We start from the raw sequence: 7747 nt of genomic DNA on the forward strand, positions 1-7747 counted from the left end.
CATCAGTACCCATTTCTGCAGCCTGCTAGTCCAGACCTCTGATTCATGCCAGGGGCCCGTACATACACCCCATAGCTTTTGGGAACTCTTCTTACAATTCCCTGCCTTACCTCTTGTCCTAGGCTGCGCCTGAACCCGTGCTCCCAGTGGGTAATAAGGACCCAAGGCCTTTTCAAGCCCTCAGCCCTGACACGTTCTTTCCACTCAGATGTCTTCCTCAGCTTAGTAAACTGGCCCCCAGCATTTCGGGGAGCTAGAGGAGTCCAGAGCGTGGTTCCTCTCTGTTGCTTTTTAGGTCAGCTGCTGCCACTCCATGCCCAGCCTCAGCCACACCTCCTTGTTACCAGGCAAAGTGAAACACCTTGAGATGGCTAGAGGCCAGCCAGCCTGGGTCAAACTTGGTGAACCTATGTGCCACACCAGTCCCAACCTAAAGGTCTGTGCCTTCCTCACAACATACACTTCTCAGCTCCCTTTCCAATCAAGTTAGGTCCTGTTTCCCACAACCCATCTGGTGGGGTTGGGTCACCCTAATACTTGAGTGAGAGCCCTACACACCAGCCACTGAATCAGGTTGTTTCTGAGCATCTAATTTCAATTTCACATCGACTCTAGAAAGAAAATACCAATGTTATCCTCACTTTTATAGCAGAAAGGAGCCCTAGTGGTTCCTTGGTTAAGTGCTAATCAAAAGGTTTGTGGTTCAAATCCAGCTACTCCCCAGGAGAAAAAAATATGACAGTTTGCTTCTTTGAAGATTTACAGTTTTGGACAGTTCTACCCTGCCCCATAGGGTCAGTAAAGTCCATTACAGTGTGTTTTATGTTTTTTTTGTTTGGGGTTTTACATAGCAGGAAGCTGATTGCTTCACAGTTGGTATGCAATGTTAATGTTTTATACAGTCAAGTCAATTCTGACTCAGTAACTATCTTAGTTCTCTAGTGCTGCTCTAACAGAAATACCACAAGTGGATGTCTTCAACAAACAAAATTTTGTCTCCTCACAGTTTAGGAGGCCAAAGTCCAAATTCAGAGTGCCAGCTCTAGGGGAAGACTTTCTCTCTTTGTCAACTCTGAGGAAGGGTCTTTTATCCCTTTAACATCTGTGGGCCCAGCATTCATTGGAGATCTCCATGTGTCTTGGCATTAGTTTTTCCCTGGATCAGAGGATCTAGGAGAATCTAGGAGCTTCACAGTACAGAAACCCTAGGTCCAGAGGACACAGTCCGCTCCTGGCTCTTCGTTCTCGGTGGTAGGCAATCACTCTTTTCCTGCTCACTTCTCTCTCCTTTTATATCTCAGAAGAGATGGACTCAAAATACAACTTAGTCCTGTAGCTTGCTTCTCACCTCATTAATAGAAGTCAGGATTTACAATACATAGGATCATCACATCAGATCACATGGAGGAAGTGGCTTGTATTAGATAAAATCATGGGGTATTACTACATCTTAACTGCTAAACCACTGAGAATCCTGGCCAAGTCATTGACACAAAACCTTAACTATCACAGTGACCCCACAGGACAGAGTATAACTGTCCCATAAATTCCCCTATACTGTAATCTTTAGGGGAGCAGGTTGCCACATCTTTTCTCCAATGAAGTGACTGGTGGGTTCAAACTGATAATTTTTCTATTAGTAGTCAAAAGCTTAATTATTATACCACTTGGATGCATAAAAACGCCGTAGATGTATTCAATGGTTGGGCTGAAGTAGGTTAGGTAACTTGTCCAAACTCACACTGCCAGTTATGGTAAGGACAAACTCAACCTTATGCCTGTCTCAGCCTCATGATGACAATATTAGACTTATTGCCAATTCATGCTGGGACTTCTTTCAGACTTTCTTATCCTCGTCCTCCTCTAGAATGTTACATGAAGTCTCCTAATGTAAATTAAGTGGTGATATCATTCTTATTTAATAGTAAGGAACCAGAGGTTCAGAGTGGTTAGACTACTTGATCACACAGCCTCTAAGTGGCACAGTGGGATTTGAACCCAGTCCAACTAATGCCAAAGAACTAATGCCTAGAAGTCACTCGGTGAAGTAAAAAAATTACGCCAAGTCAACACGGGGTAAGTATCAGGAAGTGTCCACTGTCTAGGTTCCAGTTCCCTCTGGCTGCAGGTCACTTCTAACTCTCCCCAAGAGAGGTGGTTATTTCTGTGACTAAAACTGATACCCTCCCAAGCTGTCTTCACATTTTCTCTCCCTCTCTCCTTCCCCTGTTGATTCAAGCAGTGTTACCAACACCCCCATCCTTAGATTCTCCTCGGGTCTCAGCCTATCTCAAAGTCTTTGGGAGACCTTCTATACTCACTCTGATGATGTCACATTTCTTTGTTCCTGACTGAGCTGCTCTCCCAAATCTAACCTAAACCAGTGGCTTAGTGAGGGTATCAGCTAGGGCTGGGCTCTGGGCTTGACCAGGGCTTCATTTGGAATCTGCCAAACAACCCCTTGTTATCAAGGACTTCATTCTTTTTGGATCAACTATCAACACTCTTGGAAGCAGTAGTCAAGATCAGACGACATATTGCATTGGGCAAATCTGCTGCACAGGAACTTTTTAAAGTGTTGAAGAGCAGAGATGTCAGCTTGAGGACTCAGGTGCGCCTGACCCAAGTCATGGTATTTTCAATAACCTCATATGGATGTGAAAGCTGGACAGTGAATAAGGAAGATCGTAGAAGAATTGATGCCTTTGAGTTGTGGTGTTGGAGGAGAATACTAAAAATGCCATGGACTGCCAAAAGAACCAATAGATCTGTTTTGGAAGAAGTGCAGCCAGAGTGCTCCTTGGAGGCCAGGATGGCTAAGCTTTGTCTCTCATACTTTGAACATATTGTCAGGAGGGAACAGTCGCTGGAGAAGGATGTCATGCTGGGTAAGATGGAGGGTCAGAGAAAAAGAAGAAGACCCCAACGAGATGGATCAGCCAGGTGGCATCATTGATGGCGTCAAGTGTGGCAGCAGTAGTGAGGTTGGCCCAGCATCAGACATTGTTTCGTTCTGCTGTGCATGGGGTCGCTATGAGTCGGTTCCGACTCGATGGCACCTGACAACAACAACAACAAACAACCCCTACTCACAGTTCCAAGAAGGGAGCTTCTCCCTCCACTTACTTTAAGAATTGGACCCAGCTGTTAGAAGAAGCTGTTAGAAAAAGCAGAATAATGCCTCTCCAAGATATCCATGTCCTAATCCCCAGAACCTGTGACTGTGTTATGCTACATGCAAGCAGGGACTAAGGTGGCAAATGGAATTAAGGCTACTAATTGGCATACTTTAAATAGGGAGATTATTGAAGTGGGTTCAATGTAGAAGAAGAAACAGAAGAGTCAAAGTCATTTAATGTGTAAAAGACTTGACTGAATATTGTCTTTGAAAATGAAAGGATGTCATGAACCAAGATTGTAGAGCATCTCTAGAAGCAAGAAAAGGCAAGAAAACAATTAGTTCAAAGGATTAAAGGACCCCATGAAGCCCAGCCTTAACTACCCTGAAACCAGTAAAACTAGGTGGTACCTGGCTACCACTGTTGACCGCTCTGAAAGGGATCACAATAGGAGGTCCTGGACAGAGAGGGAGAAAAAGGTGAAACTAAAATCAAAATGTTAAAAAACTCCTAGCTTACTGGCCTGAGAAAAGATTAATGGAATCTCCGAGACTATGTGCTTCAAGTCTGGAACTCATTCCTGTGGCTCAACTTTCAGCCAAACTCTAGAGAGCTTGATAAGGTGAACAATAACACCAATGAGGTATGCACGCCTTAGAACAATCAGACACAGATCATAAGGGCAGCATTTGCCCAGTGATAAAACTCAAAAGGCTGGAAGAGGAAAGAAGAACAAATGGAAATGGGAAACACAGGGTGGAAGTGGGAAGAATGCTGTTACATTATGGAAATTGTAATCAGTGTCACAAAACAAAATATGTAGGAATGGTTAAATGGAAGGCCAACTTTCATCCAAATCACAATTGAAAAACAAAACAAAACACAACCACAGAAAGAAAAAGGTTCCCGTAGAACCTGCAGAAAGGGACACAGCCTTACCATCACCTTGATTTTAGCAAATGAGACCCATTTTGGACTTCTGATTCTCTAACTATAAAATAATGTGTATTGTTTTAAGCCATTAAGCTTGTGATAATTTGTTACAGAAGCAATGGGGTAAAAATAAATATCCCCACTGGTAGCGTAGTGGTTAAGAATAGGGCTGTGAACCTCAAGGTCAGCAGTTCGAAACTACCAGCTGTTTCATGGGTGAAAGATGAGGCTTTCTGCTCCCGTAAAGATTTACAACCTTGGAAACCCTGTACAGGGTTGCTATGAGTCAGAACCAACTCCACGGCACATAACAACAACAACTGGTAGCGTAGTGGATTGTGAACCGGGCTACTAACTGCAAAAGTCAGAAGTTCGAATCTACCAGTTGCTCTTTGGGAGAAAGATGAGGCTTTCTGCTCCCATAAAGATTTATAGCCTCAGAAACCCTGTACAGGGTCGTTATGAGCCGGAAACTGTGTGGCACACAACCACCACTATCACCTTGTTCCTCCTCTAAATCCTAGCACCTGAGGAGGTTCTGAAAGCTACTTACATGGACTGACCTCACCCCTGCCTGAAGCTTAATGTTGGACCCCATGACCCCATGAGACTGACCAGTGTCACCACCTGTTCCCACTCCCCAAAATAGATCTGGTCACACCTGGGATGAGTTGAAAACTAAGCTCAAGTCAAAGTCTGGAACATGAGGAAGCCTGCACCTTAACTTTTCAGGCACTTGGCCCTTAGCAAGCATACAGGACGTTTTCAGCACAAAATGAGACCTTTTTCAGGCAAAAAGATAAATAAGGACCAAGCAGTGAGTTTCTTTGCATTCCTCATCCTGCCTCCAATAACAGCCACCAGTTTCTGTGTGGCTCCCACATCTTGCCTACTGTCAATTGTTGTTGTTAAGTGCCGTCGAGTCGGTTCCGACCCATAGCGACCCTGTACAGGGTTTCCGAGGGTGTAAATCTTTACGGGAGTAGAAAGCCTCATCTTTCTCCCGGGGAGCGGCTGGTAGTTTCGAACCGCTGACCTTAAGGTTTGCAGCCCGATTCGTAACCACTACGCTACCAGAGCTCCTTATAGTCAATAGTAAAATAGTTCTGGAGAAACTGACTCCCTTCTAGCTTCTTCAGGTGTGTGGGGGTGGGTGGGGGGGATTTAGGCCTAAAGCAATCAGCTGTTATCTACCTGGATCTAATGATTGGCTTGGGGTACCCATGTGACCCAATTTGGGCCAATGGGAACCAAGACTTGGGTCTCATTTAATGGAATGAAGTGCTTTCCTTCTCCAGGACAGAAATCTGCAGCCTGGGTTGTGAGGCGAAGGCCTTTCTGCAGATAAGAGCCGCAGAACAAGTAAAGCTCAGGGGTCGAGAAAGAAACTGGGCCCTGATCCTGATAACATCATTCGAGTCCTGGATTTTAAAGACACAGGGTGCGAGGAATCATTATTTTAATGTTTTTAATCAAGACCTCTCCCCTCTTTACTGAGAAACCTAAGACTTGGGTACATCAAGTACAACCAATTTGCTGGGCGAGGGGGGGCGGGTGCAGTTTGGAATTAAAACCCTTGCTATGAGTCGGAACCGACTCACGGCACTTAACAACAATAGAAAAGAAATTTAACATTGTTTTGGCTACTACAGAACCCAGAGAATATATTCATATTAACTGAAAAACTATCACCCACTCTGAGTGAGAAAAAAGGCTTTCTTCGCCTGTAAAAATTTACAGCCTCGGAAACCCTAATCAGGGTTGCTATATGAATCAGAACCGATTTCACAGCACACCACCACCAGATGTGACCCTTTGATATGAAATGACCAATTAGCAATTTGTGGTTTTTGATATTGAGCTCCATAGGAGAAGCTCAGAGGTCCTCAAACTTGAACTGAAAGCCAGGAGAAGTAATATGGCTTTTGAGTCGTTTTTTCCTTGTATAAAAGGTATGACACCACAGGATAAACACTCGACCTCAAGGTTGGTTTGCATCGCAAGGTCAGCAGATTAGACTCACTGAAAGCTCCCCAGAAACCCTATGCAGGGTTGCTATGGTTTGGAACCGACTCGACGGCACTTAACCACTACAACAACAAGAGGTGCAGCAATGATCCCTAGTAGTGTAGTGGGCTACACGTAGGGCAGCTAACAGCAAGGTCAGCAGTTTGAATCAACCAGCCGCTCCTTGAGAAAGATGAGGTTTTCTGCTCCCATAAATCAAGCCTCAGAAACCCTTATACAGGGTGATTGTTGTTAAATGCTGTCCAGCCGGTTCCGACTCATAGCAACCCCATATAGGGTTTCCAAGAAGCAGCTTATGAGCTTGTACTGCCGATCTTACGATTCAAACCGACCTTGTAGTCCAGCAGCATTAACCCACCGCGCCTCACCAGAACTATGAGTCAGAACATACCTATGGACACACAGCAGGAGCAGCATCCACTCCTGGGCGGCTTTTTTCTTGGCATGATGATCCTGGGGAACCTCCATAGCTTCGTCCACCTTGGAACAGAGAGACTCCAACATGTGCAGATGCTGGAAATTGTTCATCTCCAGCAGCATCCCTGGAATCCTCCCAGCGAGGTTTGCATGCACTGTTTGGATGAGCTTCCTGGTCTCTCAGCATCTGCTTCTACTCCTGTGGGCATGCCTTAGGCCACTGTGAAGGTGCTCAGGGCCTCCTGCCCCTGTACATGGACTGTAAGCAGGGGGCCTGCAGAGGCTGAATCACTGGATGAGGGCTGCAGATACTGTAGGCATAATTATGTGGTGTCACAGCCTAAGGAGCAGAAGCAGCTCCAGCAGCCGGAGGTGCTTAAGTTCTGCACAGTTATGGGAACGCATCCAGACTGGCAGCTGTTAGTCAGCTCTTGCTGGGCAACACCAGCCCCCATAAGGTCAATAGCCAGGTGGTCTGGGCACTCAGAACTGACACTTGAATAGTAGTAGGGAGGATATGAGAGGCCAGAACATTACCAGTTGGAGCCAGATGGTGAAGAGTTGGGCAAGGCCCAGACTGGCAAATAGCAGACTCCACAGCATATAACCACCACCACAATGCTAATTGGTTAGATGTATAATAAGAAAAATTTCCCTGAGCCTGTGGAACTCCTGGCACAAAGTAGCCACCAGCTGCAAGCTGAAATGAATTTAAGATGGCTTTGGCAGGGAGTGCGTGCATTACTGCCACCTGATAGATCAGGTGAGCATTTCTCTCTCCCTTCCTCTGGACCAGAGCAACATAGAGTGACTTACACCCTACAAGGCATCCACTTATCTCCATGGCTGCTGTGGTTGCCTCTTCAGGAGATGAGAAGCAAATGAAGACAAACCCTTTGCTTCTACCATCCTCCAGTATCAACTTAGTGTTGGTGATTGACTCAAAAGGAGAAAACGCTGTCCTCCTTATTATCAATGATGCCATCTAAGTTCATAATGTAAAGATTCACCCCCTGATATTGACTAATTATTTCTTGTTTCAGCTGCTCAAATTTCTGTTTTAACTCAAGGCTGCCATTCAGCTTTCTTCTGTGCAAGATCTAGGAAGATGATGTTCCCACTGATTTATTTTCCATTCATATCTTCCATAGCCTTATTGGCATCTTCGTGGGTTTGTTTTTTTTTTGTAACTCACAAAGCCAAAGCCTTTGGATTTCTCACTAGAATCACAATGAATCCTTTTTATATGG

General features: G+C 45.1%; 1 pseudogene; it reads right to left on the reverse strand.

Annotated features, from left to right (window-relative positions):
- Positions 1–5320: 5320 nt before the first annotated feature.
- LOC102831769 lies at positions 5321–7707 on the reverse strand (annotated as a pseudogene).
- Positions 7708–7747: the final 40 nt, after the last annotated feature.

The sequence above is a fragment of the Chrysochloris asiatica genome, unplaced genomic scaffold, assembly GCF_000296735.1.
Source record: "Chrysochloris asiatica unplaced genomic scaffold, ChrAsi1.0 scaffold00003, whole genome shotgun sequence".
NCBI lineage: Eukaryota > Metazoa > Chordata > Mammalia > Afrosoricida > Chrysochloridae > Chrysochloris > Chrysochloris asiatica.